The sequence below is a fragment of the Toxorhynchites rutilus genome, chromosome 3, assembly GCF_029784135.1.
Source record: "Toxorhynchites rutilus septentrionalis strain SRP chromosome 3, ASM2978413v1, whole genome shotgun sequence".
Lineage (NCBI taxonomy): Eukaryota > Metazoa > Arthropoda > Insecta > Diptera > Culicidae > Toxorhynchites > Toxorhynchites rutilus.
This window is the reverse complement of record NC_073746.1, coordinates 301,639,646-301,657,610: the sequence shown is the minus strand read 5'-3', so window position 1 is coordinate 301,657,610 and position 17,965 is coordinate 301,639,646. Positions and strand designations below refer to the sequence as shown.

Below are 17,965 nucleotides of genomic sequence, written 5' to 3'. Positions count from 1 at the left end.
AAACAATTTTCGTATGAGACTTCTTCGCCACCTGCAAACAAAAATGTTTTTAATTTAAATAGAATACTGGTTTGATATGGAAAAGTTAATTTTCATTCATAATTTTAATTTTGAAAACATTCACTCCGACTGAAATCAGCTATTTGACGCTCCCCTAAACTAGTAAACGAAGCACAATGCCGTCAACGCGGATCGCTGTTTTGAAGAAATCAAATACTTTTGACGTTTGAGATGTTGGCACCAAAAACATGGCGGGTGCCATACAGCTGCTATCTTCATATAACACATGTTTTGTAATAGCGAAACTGACCTCTAAAAAACGGTTGTCAGCGTACGCTACCGTTATATCTATTACAGGACAAAATAGCATAAAAGTTTAGCTTAAAATAGCTCACATAAGTAGCAAAAATATCTGAATTTTTATAGGATTTATAGTATTCTTGAGATGGAGTCGCATTTTTATACTGTGCTACAATGTGTTGATTAACTGTTTGAGTGCGGAGGAGCGCGGTAGCACCTTTGAACATAGAATTTCGTCTTTCGGGAACATATTGTGGGTACAGATTGAAAAATTCTACCGCATATTGCTCATCAATTTTCGATTAATTTAAAAATAGCACTTGAAAGGATAAAGTATTTCTTAAATATACTCAAACTCATCCACATTTTTGACATACTTTCCTCTGCACTCTAACGGTTAAATAAAAGTTTGTGCAATCTGTGATAGTCTAATGTAGTATAGGAAACAGAGACGTGTGATTCTAGCGGGTTTTCGTTGGTATTTGCGTTGCTCTGTTGGTGTAGTTGTGTTCCTGTTTCTGTAGAAACGGTTTTATTAGAGGTATTTTTGTGCACTTATATTTATTTCCCTATGTTATAGAGTGCGGTCAACAAAGAAATAATCGTCGGTTCAATTTGTTGTAGATGAGTTTTCTCGGTTGCCTTGTTAGGTTACCCATTAATATCTTCAGCCACTGCGAAAAGCATTTGATTTTCGAGTTTTCCGAATGCGTTTGATACTCGAATTTTCGTTTCATCGAGTGGTCGACAGCTCGCGTTCACGTAATCACATCACTTGCCGCAGTGAATCCTGATTCTTACCCTTCCCACTAACAACTATCCCTCCCATGATAAACGCTAGGGAACCACGCTATAGAAGCGACCCTTCTGGCCTTCGGGCGGCCAATATCATACTAACATTCCTTCCCATCCCCTGGGGACTGTAAGGACGTGGCCGGCGTCGTTATTGACCATTTAAAGCTCGAAGCGCCGAAAATTGCACTACGAGAATGATTTGCTAGTCCCAAGCGTCATTCTGTGTGTTCTTTGTGCAATTTGGTTGGTTCAGGTCAATCACGGAGAGCAACTACGAATTGTACAGTCTACCCAAGCTCAAGCTCAAGCTTTATTAGTAATCGATAATTATTTTTATTTCATAAAATAATTCATCATTGAATATTTATTAGTATGACCTTTGTTTTTCCTTCAACTAACACTCTCACAGTCTCGGTCTCACAGAGCGGGAATCAATAATTTTGTTTTGAGGAGGCTGAATTACACGACTATTGAAACTAAACGAAGTTGAAGAAAAATATTTTCTGGAGTTTTTTAATTTAATTATAGCTTTTTTGCATTAGAAAAAGTTTGAAATTGCAAAATTACATATACACGCACAGTCTGTGATATACAAGTTATGTTTTTGCGCACGAGTACAGTATGGTAAAAAAATTGTTAAACCAGATATTCAACCGTTTATTCGCTCTTTTGTTCAGCGGTATCAATATGGGTATCAAGAACAACACAGGATGTTAGCTGGAACCCAACATAAATAGACAGCGATTCATATCCTAGCATTGATAGTGTTGGACATTTTTTTTTATTTGTGTGCAATTTATATTTTTGAAATTATGGAAGAATGAAAAGGTGTTCTTCTTTGAACTGTGTGTGAAAATATAATTATCAGCCGACAATAGTATGTGTATATGTAATTTGATTCGCACGGAAAATGTGCAATTTTTAATATTTTCTGTTAGAACTAAACATAGTTCCATGAAAAATCATGTTTCATCAGACAAAAAATTCAGTTGCGATTCGTATCCAATTTTCACAAACAGGCATGATAACACGTACACGCAATAGGCCAAACAATAGATTGAACGCAACGCAAAAATATTTTTTTCTAATTTTAAGATTTTATGTTTACCTAGTTCAGTGGTGGCCAACATGTGGCCCTCCAGCCTTGTTCATGCGGTCCGCAGCATGATTTGAAAAAATATCATATGAGCGAAATTTAGAAAATAGTTGATAATTCTTCCATACAATTGAACTTTTTGAGTCATTCTTCTGATCATTTTTTAATTAGCGCGCACTGTAAAAAATGCAAACAACCGTGATTGTGCAGATTTATTCGTAATTCGGTGCAATCGATTTTACCATGATGAGTTCGAAAACAAACAAAGCTTGCAACGATCTTCGTAATTTGAAAGATTCTTAGGATCATCCTGGGATTGTCGACGTATGTTTACGTTGGACGGAGTCGGAGTTTTGTTTGCTGTTATATCGACTTATATGAAGCCCACACTACTGATGTGTACTCCAAGATCGGTCGAACAAAAAAATAATAAGGAGATTTGGGTTACTGCATGTGAAATAGGGGAACCGCTGGTAATACGGACAGTGGGGGTACGGTGGTTGATTTGTACGAGGGTCACTATTTATATTTCGGGAATAGGAACAAAAACAAATAGTTAAGCTGCGAATATATTTTTATTGTTTTTCAAAGTACTCGCCACGATGATCGATACACTTTTGCATGCGCTTAAACCAATTTTCAAAGCATTTATTCCAATCGACACGAGCCTTTTTTTTGAGCAATTGTCAAATTATGTGGGATCCAACGTGAACATAATTTTCGCACAACTAAGTGTTCATGTAAAATCGCATATATGCTGGTGGAACTAATGCTTGGGGATGCCTCAATCTCACAATAGGTTACATGACGATGTTCAGCATCGATGTTTTCTGGCACTACAGTCGATTTTGGATGACCTTCACGAAACTCGTCGGACAGCGAACTACGACCTCGATTGAATTCACTATACCAGCGATACACAGTGGTTTTTGATGGAGCTTCATCGCCAAAAGTCAAATTAAGTTGATTGACGCACTGTTGTTGTAATAATCCACGTCGAAAGTCGTAAAAAATCATCGCACGAAAATGTTCACGATTCAGTTCCATTTTTTTGCCGAGACCAAACTTTCAACTAAATATAAAATAAACAAATAGCGTCCGTATGACAAAATGTTCTGAGTACGTACATCGTCAAAAATGTCAAACTTTACGATGGAACCGTCAGATGGACTCACATGACATCAGTGTTGCCAATTCCCGAAATATAAATAGTGACCCTCGTATAGTTACATTTTGAGTTTCAGATTTCTGTTAATGAGAACACCTTCTACATGTTATTCTATAGTATTTAAGCCACCCTATGACAATGAATACTGATCAAAAGTGGAAAAGGGAAACAAAAACCGAAAATCATACATGATTCCGCCTGTGGATGTAATTTTAGCTGCTTCGATATTAAGCATTTTGACTGTGAAAAGTCTGTTCAATCTATTCCTAAGGAATGCTCTGCGTCTATAAACGGAAATCATATCGCCAAATGAGAACTGTTTAGACGCTGACTGGAACCAAAAACAAAATAGTTGAGGGTTTGTCCGTTTATACTGCTGAAAAGCACGATATCACTATTTTTCATCATTTAACGGACATTCGTGATGAGTTCGGACTTAGGTTGAATAAAATGATTCCTCTCGCGATCGATAAACTTTTACGCTCCATATACTACAAACCTGTCCATATTCCCCCCACTATATGTCCATTAGAGTTCCAATGAAAATGGCCATCTCAAATTTTCAAAGGGAACTTGATTAAAAAAGTTGATTTCCACGAAAAACTACTCTATGCAAAATATCAGCTCAATCGGACTTCATTTACTAGTGTGCACAGCGGTCAAAGTTTGAGTTTTTTGAAAACCGAAAAATCATCCAAGTAAAGTGAAGGAAATTGAGGGTTTCGAAAAAAAAATTTTCGATGCCAAATTTCTTCAAATTGCATAAAACTGTCACTGGCATCTCGAATTTTTTTTGTCAAAAATCGACACTCTGGGACTTAAACGTATGGTTTAGGGTGCCAATGAAAATCGTCATATCAATATTTCATTCGGGGCTCTCCTTGCGAAATGTTGATTTGCGCGATAAAATACCCTCTGCAAAATATTGGTTCATAAGGACTTCATTCACTATTGTCGCAGATCTCAAAATTAAAGTTTTCTGAAAATCGAAAAATCACCCAAAGGGGGAGTAAAGGAAATCGGGGTTTTTTAAAAAAAAGGTTGATGCCAAATGTCTTCGAATTGCATGAAACGTCGAGATTTACTCTCATCTCGAAACATTTTTTTTCGTAAAAAATCGACTTTTCGAACAAAAACGACCAAGTGCCGAAAAGACAATTTTTGACAATTTTTTTTCCGAGATAAGAGTAAATCTCGACGTTTCATGCAATTTTATGACATTTGACATCAATTTTTTTTTGGAAACCCCAATTTTCTTTACTCCCCCTCGATTTTCGATTTTCAGAAAATTAAAATTTTGAGATCTGCGACAATAGTAAATGAAGTCCGTATGAGTTAACCCTTTGTGGTCGGAATTAATTTCCCTTGGAAGGGATTCTCTTATATTTTCACGCTAATATTTTGCTCATACCGAGTACCGTTACCTATTATTGATAGAAACTTTTTATACATTCGTGAAAAAGTTCACTAGGTATTAAAATTCGTTTAGAAAAAATCTAAACTATTACATAGTTGAATAAAGTATTTAGTATGATTCCTTGCTATGGTGGCTAAGAGCAGACAGACAACCGCAAAGGGTTAAAATTATGCAGGGGGTATTTTATTGTGCAAATCAACACTTCGCAGGAAGTCCTGTATGAAAAATCGACATGACGATTTTCATTGGCACCCTAAACCATAGGTTTCGCCTCGTATTCCGATAAAAACGACCAAGTCCCAAAGTGTCAGTTTTTGACAACAATTTTTTTTCGAGATGACATAGTTTCTGAGATAACAGATCTCTTCAAGGCGTTGAGCGACAAACAATCAGCTTAACGCCAACCGACAAAAGTTGTCAACTATCTCAGAAGAAATGTTGTATCTTCGCAGCTTCCCTCTCACATGATAAGTTTGAAGTCGTTCGCATAAAGGTTGTTATATATAATCCGACACGGCACCTAGCGGTCGTAGCGGCTTGGGTCCGACAAAATATTTTTTCGAGAATTTAGTGAACCATCAACATAAATATGAAATTCAGTAAACTTTTTAAATCAATTACCTGACCATCTTACCCACAGTTCCTGTACAGTTGTCCAAGTGAATTTTTCGTTCAGAAGAAGAGTTTTGCGGACAGAAGCTTTGATCCCTTATGAACTGTTAAAATGCAATGAATTAAAATTTAACGCTCTTGACAGTAGATGACCACTTTCAATCGAGATTCGCGTGAAAACGACCAGAATGTAAAAGTAACAGAATAATTTTGCTTTATGATAATTTTCTTCCATTACACACCGTAAAACCGGTCAAGGAAACGATTGAAAGTTTTGGTTTGGTTTGGTCAGGTCCAACTAACGCGCTTTTCCTCTTGTCTCTACCGGATTCGATGCGAGCACCGTCTTTGTGAAACAACAAGCTTCACTACATTGTAGAACCAGATATTAATTCCTATGGTTTTTAAGTTTTTAAGGTTTTTAAGTTTAAGTTTTTAAGTTTTTAAGAGGTTTAACTAGGTGGCACAGCTTTTCTTCACCTCGTCGAAATGATACTGGAAATTCAGATTGCAGTCGACCACCACTCCCAGGATTCTCAACGTTCTAAGACGGGGAAAGCGGTCGTTGTAGATTTTGACTCCCGAATTGCAGCCTTGGTGTTTGTGATTGCATACCACCATGTGACCACTCTTTTGTGCCGAAAGTCGAAAACTTCGTTCGACAGCCCATTTACCTTCGGCATTGGTAGTTGCCTGGATCTTGATGCGTGGTGCCCTGTGCGTGTTCCCCACCACTACCAAAAGGATGTCCTCCGCATACGTGAATACGGATATTCCCTTCCGTATAACCCGGAACAGGCTGTTCATCACTATCAGGAAGAGGGTGACGGCTAAAGCAGAACCTTGAGGTACACCAGTTTCTTCATTAAGGCGCCTGGAGCTGGTGTTCCCAACTTTTACCTCAAAGGTCCAAAGGTTGTCGCGAAGTTTTTAACAAAGTGCAGCAGGTTGCCATCTACCCCCCAGTCAGCCAGTGTTTTAAGAACTAGTGGAATCCAGGTTCGGTTGTACGCCTTCTCTAGATCCAGGGCTACCATCTCCAGCTGCTGTCGATTTCTTTTCTGGCCTCAGCTACCACCTCTCCAAGGGATGCGAAATACGTGTTTGTGCCCATCCCCGGTCGAAAGGAAAATTGTCGGCAGTCCAACTGCCTGTTTACGGTCAAGTATGTGACGAGCCGTCGGTTCGCCATCCTTTCTAGGGTCTTGAACGTGTAGGAGGTCAAGGATATTGGGCGGTATCCTTTCACGGAGCAGCTGTTCTGGCCGACATTGGGGATGGGAATCACAATACTATGTCTCCATTCGCTAAAAAAGACGGGTGGGTAATGTCGGGGACATAACCGGAGTGACGTAGGACTATACAAAGGGGACAGCTTTTGTTAAATATATATTTTTTACACACTTTCTCAATTTTTTCTCACTATCTTTTAGTTGATTTTTGATTTTTTTCTGAAGGCTTTGTACATATTAAATGTTCAACGCCGGGCATCTTTCTTCTTCTTCTTTTTGGCTTTAAGAGAGTTTAAACTTTTCAGTTCATTCGCCTCTACCGGGCATCTTTTGTTGTATGCACATATCGTATCAAAAATGATGGCTGTGATAGGGAATGCATAGGTGGTCATCATCGCGCGTTTTTTACTCTAGCGGTACACACACAGGATAGAGACAAATCGGCAGACTCAGACAAAGGGGCGAGTCCAACGAGACGAACGAATGAGCGTTAAAAGGGAGCGATGGCAAAAAAATACATTCGTAGAGGCGAATGAACTGAAAAGTTTAAACCCTCTTAAAGCCAAAAAGAAGAATAAGAAAATACATTCATTACGATTTGTGCGCTCGTTGGATTCATATGCAGGCTAAAAAGGGTCCTTTTCAGGATCACAAAATTATCTTCAATCTAAAGAGTTTATTGTTTTGTTATCACTCGATATCCCCATCTTGTTCGGCTAAACCTTCCTGTTTAGCGATTTGTTGCCACTCGCCACAGCTTTCACAGTTGGAAAATTTCTTCCCATCCAGCTTGTGACATATTTTACAGTAAATTACATTCAATGGCACGTCGCATTACCACCACTCAGTGTCGGATTGGAGGTTTCAATGCGACGTGCCGGAGCGCCACTCAGTGTCGCATTGAAGGCGATTTTAACCTGTAATTGAACATTTGCGATGACAGTGATACAATGTCGACTTTCAATGTGGGGTCATAATTTGGACCCCGAACTCTATGTTTACAAAAATGTCCAACTAAATATGTCGCATTACATGTCCGTCCAATTAGCTAAATGTCGAACTAATTGTAAATTACTGTACTTTCAATCTGGAAACAATTTAAGAATTGGTGAAAATTGAATAATCAGGAAAGTCCCCAACTATCAATAAGCTTAGAACAACTGCCAGATTCACATACTCATCAGATCCTGGCAAACAAATTATGAAAAATATCAATTTGTGTTTTATTATTATCCAAAGATATCATTTTAGAAAGCATTGAACTGTATTTCGTAAACTAAATTTCGTACCGCTCATGACAACTCTACACGAGCTGATGATTGCGCCGGCTAGTGACCATTCTATCCTGGATTCCTCGAGTCGAGAAGACGCACCACGCTAGATATGGGGTACATACTAGGGGGGCGTTGCTGATTAATGGTCAGCTGCATCCCAATAGGAAGTATCCCGTGTCGGGCACACGTACAGAGCATTGGAGACAGCAACATCCCAATTACGAGAACACTTGTAATACTAACCTCGAGCCGACCGCGAGTAATCGGTTACATATTACTAACATAGATAATAAGAAAAACTGTCAAAATATTGAACTCCGGCCCCGTCAGGCTAACGCCATATGAGCCTTGATAAAAATATATATTTTGGAAAAAAAAAAACTCTTTTTTGAAAGGTTTAATGGCCCTGATAAGCACCGTGTTTTATGGAATGGTTCCAATTTAGAAAACTTAGTACTCGTGGTTTTGAAAAAAAACCATTTCGAACGCCCTCGATGTCGCCTTGTTCTGGATTTGCCACCAAAGCAGATTGTATAAAGAACAACAGAACTTTTTTCTTCTGCTACCAGCTACCAGCTTTTCCTTTCCAATCGTGCTTCATTCTATTTCGCTGCTGCTCTGGTTGCCCGTTTTGGTCGGTACGATTTGAGGAGCACAAAATGGACCAATCAAAAATGGGCACATAGTGCATTTGGACAATGCTTGATATTTAACAATTATTTAATTATTTATCTCAAGAAAAATGAAATGTTATTCGTTATGATAGATGCGTAGATATATTTCCTATCAATTGATGCAAAAACCTTTGCGATCTATTGAGAAATGCTCGAGTTATAAGCGTTCCAAATCTTGCATTTTTTCCTACTTGTTCAGTGCCTAGATTTCCATTTCACCCTCTATATCTTCCGGTTAGACGTAGTCCTACGTCAAAAGAATGTTCTATGTTTAAGAACATTGCATTAAAAAAAATGTTTTGCATTATTCGACTAAACTCAAATTATTTAAAAGCTTCATATTGCCACATTTTATATCTTGTGATTTTTTAATTTGTTGTGCTGCCATCCGAATTCAAGATAGGCTCAGAGTTGCACTAAACTCTTGCGTTAGATTTATTTTCAATTTGAGTCGAATGGATTCTGTCTCACACTTACAACACTCACTCATAGGATATTCATTGTACAATTTCATTGAAGTTAGATCTTGTATATTATTACATAAAATAATCACAACAAGAACACCCCCATACCTATATGAAAAATTGAAGCCCTTTCGTAGTACAAGAACTCGGCGATTCGTGATACCCGCCCACAATTCGTCATTCTTTGGTAGGTATTGTTTTATCGAATTCACTTCCCTGTAATCTCCAAAATCAAGAGTCGTCATTCGTGTTCAGGAAGCGTTGTATAGATTATTCCAATCGGTCAAGAAATAGTTAGTTTGTAGTACTAGAATTATTCTTATTTCATAAATTATCAGCGCACTTCATTTTCATTCCATGCTTTATAACTTTATTGCACTAAAAAGACTGCAGTCTTACGCTGAGAGTGAATAAATAATGATTAATATATATATATATATATATATATATATATATATATATATATATATATATATATATATATATATATATATATATATATATAAGTTAACACCCACATCCCCATGTACTACACGAACAGATCAACTAACCACCGAACAACAGCGGTGACCCACTTCCAATAGAGCTAACGCATCAGTTCTCCGGGCGACACATGAACAAACAGCGCATCATCATTGACGGCGCATCGACCTGAATATTTGCACCGTCAACATCATCGATACCAACGACCCATCGAAACATCGACCTATCGTTCGATACACAATCCTAAGGCTCAGCGCTTTGGCCAGGTCGAAGTCCACCACGATCGAGCTCACCGGAACCAAACTGGAGAATCAGCATAACCGTACGCCGCGTTAGGGAACTCAGCTCAGGCTAATTAGTAAGGAATAAAGTCAGTCATAATTCGATGTTCAAGTGAGGTAGTTCGTTTATAATTTTTTAAAAACCTTCCCAAAGGCCTAACTTCTTTAACTGGCGCAGTCGGTAGGATGCGATTACCGCTCAAGTGTTTCGAAATAGATATGAAATAGTGATCGAATTGATTAAGTGCAGAACAATATCGGATTAACAGAAAATAGAAATAATCTAGTGCAAAGTGAAGTTTAACTGAATAACGAGAAAAAGAGGCCCAAATACAAAAGACAATACGTGTGCTTCGAAAAAGACTTGAACATTACTAATGTTTGTTTCAAAGAAGAAATTTATCAGATCAATCAATGAAGGTGCTATCGGGAAGAACCACTCTGCGAATATTAGTTTTATTCTCCATGTAAGTAATTCTCCACAATTATTATCTTATACCTTCTATATAACTAAAGTTAAAACACCCAATGTGGCAGAATTGATATCTGCATAAATATTAATAATATCATTATCAAAAGAAATTAAACGTATGTGCAAGTAGACCACCTCGCGTAGCGAGTAACTAGTGTGTAACAAACAGAGAGCATATCTGTAGTTCCACTAGTGCGGAAAGTTCTTATCAGACCATCCAACGGTGAAGTGCTAATCTCACACCGCGTAGGAGACTGATCGCATAGCAGAGTGAATATCTGTGGTAGATGCGATCGGTACAATAAGATTTCCCCCGGTCGAAAGCACAGTGTCTACACAGCAGAGAGAATATCTGCGCCGTGTGTAGCCAGCCGCGTTTAGATTGTAAGAAACAATCGCCATATAAAATATCGCGTTTAGATTTAAGAAAATTCTAAAGAAAAACTAATCAAATTTCTTCACCCCCGAGATATAGGATTTGATGGACCGTTTCCATCCCTATAATTTAAGAAATCGAGAAATGAACACGGAAATGAACAATTCTCCTAACCCAATACCTCCTCCTCCACCTCAACCGAATCCTTTACTACCCCCTAGACAGAACATGAATCGAATTGAAGAAACAAACAGAATATTCGAACAGGCTGAAAAGATTACGAAATCTCTCCAAACACCCCAAGCGGTGAGAGAACTGCAACCATTCGACGGCAATCCCGTTAAGTTGCATAGTTTCATTAGGTCCGTCGAACATTTTATGCCATTCATGGAACCTATTAAAAATACACCTTTCGAGCAAATTTGGCTTCAAGCTATAAGAAGCAAAATAATTAATGAAGCGGACCAAGTCCTAGAAACTTATGGAACTTCTCTCAACTGGGATGAGATTAAAGCAAATCTCATCGCTTATTATAATGATAAACGTGACTCAGTCACACTTACCCGCGAGCTGTTTCAACTTCAGCAAAACGGATCAGTTGAACAATTTTTTGGACAAGTACAAAATCTTCTATCCTTACTAATTAATAATACTAATATTTCTCCAAGAGAAGAGAATATTAAAAATGATAGAAACTCGACGCATAAGGAAAATGCTCTACAGGTTTTCCTAGCAGGGCTGAAAGAGCCGATTGGAGGGAACGTGCGTGCACGTCAACCCAGAAATATAAAACAAGCATTTGATGCTGCGGTAGAAGAACGTAACTATCAAAGTCGTACGGGCTTAAGTAAACCGACTTTAACACCACGTTTACCCAAACCAATACATTTTTATCCTCAATTACAAACTCGTCAACCGATGTTTAATCATCGACCATTTATTCCCCGTCAACCATATCAATCATATCAGCATGAAAGTATTCCAACCAGACCAAACTTTACGCCTCGTTTTCCAGCTCCACCTCAGGGCAATAATACCAACAATGGACAACTTCGGAAAGCATTACCGAGTCCAATGAATGCTGATAAATCCATTCGCTCTAAATATGTAAATTACGTTAATAGACCACCGCATAATTATAATGCAAGAAGCCAATTCTTTCCTGCTGTCCCACCGAGACCAGCACGGATAACGGAATTAAGAAATATTGAACAAACTCAACAAAACGCTCAAGAGTATCAATACGAGTATCAATGTTATCCCTTGGCAAGTTATCACCACGATTACTACCCAACGCCAATGGATAATTATTCATACGAAGAAGACCATTCAGAAATACATTTAGAAAATGAGCAAGAAACTTCCAATGAGACCTACGAACAAGAAACTTCTAGCGAAGCAGTCGATAACCTAAATTTTCAACTGGAAAGCACATCCCATTTCCCCAGGTAAACTCAAAAAATTTCATCCCTTACATGGAAATTCCCACACGTCAAGGGTTTGGATTGAAATTATTGATAGATACGGGAGCTAACAAAAATTATTTATGCCCCCGATTTGTGAAAAAATCCTTTGCGCTGCCTACACCAACTGTTGTCTCCAACATCTCAGGCACTCACAAAATTGAACGATATGTCGACTTCAATCCATTTCCCGACTTAACTGATAAATCGTTCAAATTTCATATTTTTGATTTTCATAATTTTTTCCACGGCCTTATTGGGTATGAAACGCTTCAGGAACTTAAAGCGAAGATTGAAACAGATGACAATTCCATAACCATATTAGGAACAAAACTTCAGATGCTCAGAAAACATCCAGAACCTTTCTCAAAGGAAATTTCAAGAGAAACCATTCATAATATAGAGATACCAGTTTCCGAGCAATCAGGTGATTTTTTACTAGAAGATGATCTCGAAATCAATACAAACCTTTTCATATGTGCTGGTTTATACCAAGCAGTAGGTCATAAAGCCATTGTCAGTCTCAAGAACAGTTCAACTGAGAATCAAACACTTTCATTAGATTATCCACTTGAGATCACTCTTAATAACTTTGAATGCTTGGTTGAGCAAAACGAATTCAATTTTTTGGAAGCTCGTCCTGACAGATTCAGAAAACTTATGGACCAACTTCGTCTGGATCATTTAAACAGAGAAGAGAAAAATAGTTTGATCAATGTCATTGAGGAAAATCAAGATATTTTTCACCTCGACAACGAACCCCTTACAGCTACTAATGTTGTGAAACATAAAATTTTGACCCATGATGAGATACCTGTGTATCAGAAAAGCTATAGGTATCCTCATTGCCATAAAGAGGAAGTCGGCAAACAAATTCAGAAAATGCTTGATGAAAACATAATTCGTCCTTCTACGTCACCATGGAATTCACCCATTTGGGTCGTTCCGAAGAAAGCGGATGCTGCAGGTATTCAAAAATGGAGAATCGTCGTTGATTACAGAAAGCTCAATGCTAAAACTGTGGATGATAAATTCCCCATACCGAATATCACGGATATCCTAGATAAATTAGGGAGAAGTAAATATTTTACAACCCTAGATTTAGCTTCGGGATTCCACCAAATTCTGATGGAAAAAGACGATATTCAAAAAACTGCATTTTCAACTGAGAACGGCCACTACGAATATCTAAGAATGCCATTCGGGCTGAAAAACGCCCCGGCAACATTTCAGAGAACAATGAATGCTGTGCTGGTAGGCCTAGCCGGATTTATCTGCCTAGTGTATATGGACGATATCATTGTATTCAGCAGCAGTTTACAAGAACACTGCAACAACTTAAATAAAATTTTCGCTGCTCTTAAAAAAGCCAACTTAAAAATACAGCTCGACAAAAGTGAATTTTTGAAGAAAGAGGTCTCCTTCCTCGGTCACGTGGTGAATGAAGAAGGTGTAAAACCAAACCCAGAAAAAATTGAAGTTATCCAAAATTGGCCAATTCCCAAAACCGAGAAGGACATTAAATCCTTCTTAGGAACACTGGGATACTATAGAAAATTCATAAAGGATTTCAGCCGGATAACGAAACCGCTAACACAATGTCTTCGGAAAAATGAGAAAGTAGAACATACTCCAGAATTTCTAAAAGCATTCAACAAGTGCAAACAGATACTTTCTAGCAGCGCTATTCTAATACACCCAGATTTCGAAAAAACCTTCATATTGACAACAGATGCATCCAAATACGCAATAGGAGCTGTTCTCTCACAAGGTCCAATCGGAAGAGATAAACCTGTTGCTTTTGCATCGAGAACACTCAGTCAAACCGAAGAAAAGTACTCCACTATTGAGAAGGAGTTACTAGCTATTTATTGGGCAACCAAATATTTCCGACCGTACCTTTTCGGAAATAAATTCATTTTATACACAGATCACAAGCCGCTTACTTGCGCCGTGAACTTGAAAGATCCATCAAGTAAAATTGCCAGATGGATGATTGCTTTAATGGACTATTCCTACGATATAAGATATCGTGCCGGAAAACAAAATGTCGTTGCCGATGGCCTCTCTAGAATTCCCCAAAATTTAAATCTGAATGAAGAACAAAATGATTCTTCATCAGACGCTGCTACGCAACATTCGGCAGACACCGATGACTCGGAATTTATCGCATGTACCGAAAAACCGGTAAACACTTTTTCCAATCAGATCATTTTGAAAATAGATGGAACTGAGAGTGAGACCACCGGAGAACAAGTTTTTCCCAAAGTCCTAAGACACACGTTTACAAAAGTGAATTTTGGTGTACCAATATTACTAAGAATATTCAAAGAATTCATGGATCCTAAAAGAGTAAATTGCATTTACTGCCCAGAAAATCTCATCAACACCCTTCAAATTGTGTATAAAAACTATTTTTCTCGCGTCAAAACGTTTAAAGTAGTTATTTCACAAAAGTTCTTAATTGACTTAAAAACTGAAGAAGAACAGAATGAAGTCATAAATACAACACATACAAGAGCTCACAGAGGCATCGAAGAAAATCTGATGGCTATCAGCCAGAAATTCTACTTCCCGAACATGAAAAGGAAAGTTAGAACACACGTCACATTGTGCAATACGTGTAAAACTGCTAAATATGAGCGACATCCTTATAAATTGAACCTAGCCCAAACTCCAATACCTAAAAAGCCGCTAGACATAGTTCATGTTGATATATTCATATGTCAACCAAACACGTTCATATCCGTGGTAGACAAATTATCGAAGTTCGGAATGCTTTTTCCAATTAAATCGAGATCGATTCCTGACGTCCGTTCAGGACTGACAAAATTCTTCTCAACATATGGGATACCCAGACTTTTGGTCAGTGACAATGAACCAGCACTAAAGTCTGTTGAAGTAAGAGGCATGTTAGAAGAACTAGGAATTGAAACATATTTCACACCATCTAATAAAAGCGAAGTGAATGGAATCGTTGAACGATTTCACTCAACAATTGCAGAAATGTTTCGCTGTTGTAGATCGAAACATGAGGGATTAAGTAAGAAAGAGTTGTTTAGAGTCACTGTAGCACTTTATAACGACACTATTCACTCTTCAACCAAGATGCGACCCAAAGAAGTATTCTTTGGAATAAAAGAGGGAGAGGTGAGACCGAGTAACATTGAAGAAATTGTTAGGAAAAGGAATGAAATATACAATGAAGCAACATTAGCTCTCATTAAAAAACAAAAACAAGATTTACAGCACCACAACAAAAACAAGGAAGCTGACCCATCACTGGAAGTGGACGAAACTGTATACGTCGCGCGCCAAGGGGTCAAAAGTAAAACAAAGGATAAGTATAAACGATATCAAATCGCAAGAGATAACACAAAAACCTTCCAAGATCAGAATGGAAGAACGATACATAAAACAAAAATAAGACGTCAAAGAAAATGACGTCTCGAAACCCAAAGTAGTACTCACATATTTCTCTATTCCAGATTAGCCCTTGATGTTACAGCAGAAGTGACGATAACAGACCTCTCACGACATGATGGAATAATAGCATTTAGCGAGAGAGAAGCGAAGATTATCACATCTCAACATTTCCATCTCCACATCGTGGATTTGGAAAAGTTCGAAAGTAGTTTCACCAACCTCCAGTATACGTTACACCAGTTCGAACGACAAAATTTCACGAAACCATACCTTAAAACATTGGACATTAGGATGAAACAAATTTCCGACAATTACAAACAGTTGAAACCCATACACCGACAGAAACGAGGACTCTTAAACCCATTAGGAACGTTTATCAAATCATTGACCGGCAATTTAGACGACGACGATTTACAATTAATCCGACAAACGATAGAAAATTCAAAAACCAAAACCAACACACTTATTGACAACAACAACCGACAAATCAGAATCAATCAGGAATTCGAAGCTAAAATTAACAATTTAATTAGCCACGTAAATGAAAACCAAATTGAGGTTTTAAGAAGAATATCGAGAATTGCCAATAACGTAAACACAGAATATGAAAATCATTTAAAAGGAATAGTTCACGATCTATTTTTCAATCTAGATCTACTAAACAACCAACTAAGAGACATTTTTGAAATTGTACAACTATCGAAAATAGGGATTTTATCTAGGGCAATATTAAACAATAATGAAACAGAGTTTGTACTAGAAAAGTTAGAAGAACAAAATATTCACATTAACAATATTGACCAAATTTATGAATTTCTTAGTATAGAAACACATCATGAAAGTACAAAAATAATATTTGTGATCAAGATCCCAATATTTATGTCAGAAAAGTTCCAATATATTAGATTTGAAACATTACCAAGAAAAAACAGAATTATATCGACACCCTACAACTCAGCTGTTCTGAGTAAAACACTGACACTAGGAATAAATAACGAATGTACAATTGTTGAAAATTATAGAATTTGCCAAAGACAGGAGCTCACGAATTTAACAGGCGACGGTTGTATCGACAACGCATTAAGAGGAATCAACGCATCTTGCCCCTACGAGGAACATCGCATCGGAATGGACATTAAGCCTATCGACGACCACACGCTGATCGTGAGAAACGCTGATAAATCCGTTCTTCTGGATTCAAATTGCAACATCAAATCGAGACAGATAACGGGAACTCTACTGATCAAATATCCAAACTGCTCTGTTTCAATCAATGGAAGCAAATACGACGACAAGAGGACAATTAATCATCACGAGATCAGAACTATTTCAACAATTGGAGTGAACTTTCAGCCAACAGTAATCTTCAACCAACCTGATCTGCAACAAGTAAACCTGCTTAGAATTGAAAACCGAGACCACATCCATAAACTGCAAAGAGACCACATAACACTGCAACATACTACGATTGGATTCCTGATTCCACTCGCAGCCATGATCATAGGATTGGCAATCATGAGCCTGAAGAAACATATTGGAGTATACACCACACCACGAAATGTATCAACAGAGGTAAAACCCTATGCTAACACAAAAAGCATGACATCTTCCCTCTCCTCAGATCAAACCCAACAAGACAAATCACTAGAAAACCCAGCACAAACAACTTCAACGATACTCGCAGAAGTTCATCTATGCAACAATCAACAACAGCGGTTTCAATTCTAGCAGCCTCATCGAATTGTACCTCCGAAGAAAACAACTTAAGATTCGAGACGAATCTTCATTAGGGAGAGAGTAGTTAACACCCACATCCCCATGTACTACACGAACAGATCAACTAACCACCGAACAACAGCGGTGACCCACTTCCAATAGAGCTAACGCATCAGTTCTCCGGGCGACACATGAACAAACAGCGCATCATCATTGACGGCGCATCGACCTGAATATTTGCACCGTCAACATCATCGATACCAACGACCCATCGAAACATCGACCTATCGTTCGATACACAATCCTAAGGCTCAGCGCTTTGGCCAGGTCGAAGTCCACCACGATCGAGCTCACCGGAACCAAACTGGAGAATCAGCATAACCGTACGCCGCGTTAGGGAACTCAGCTCAGGCTAATTAGTAAGGAATAAAGTCAGTCATAATTCGATGTTCAAGTGAGGTAGTTCGTTTATAATTTTTTAAAAACCTTCCCAAAGGCCTAACTTCTTTAACTTATATATATATATATATATATCGGAAATTAACCAAGCAAACGAAACCAAAGTTGGCATGTCAAAGTTTTAGGGTGCAATGAATGTTTCTATGATGGTTAGACAGTCCTTCCCCCACTCAAAGGAGGGGCTGCCATACAAATGAAACACAAATTTCTGCATTACTCGAGAGTTAATCAAGCAAATGAAACCAAATTTGGCATGT

General features: G+C 38.0%; 1 protein-coding gene across 2 annotated transcripts in view; it reads left to right on the top strand.

Moving 5' to 3' along the window:
* LOC129775367 (E3 ubiquitin-protein ligase Nedd-4-like) overlaps positions 1-17,965 on the top strand; it is a 75,357-nt gene that overhangs the window by 24,782 nt on the left and 32,610 nt on the right. The window lies entirely within an intron of this gene.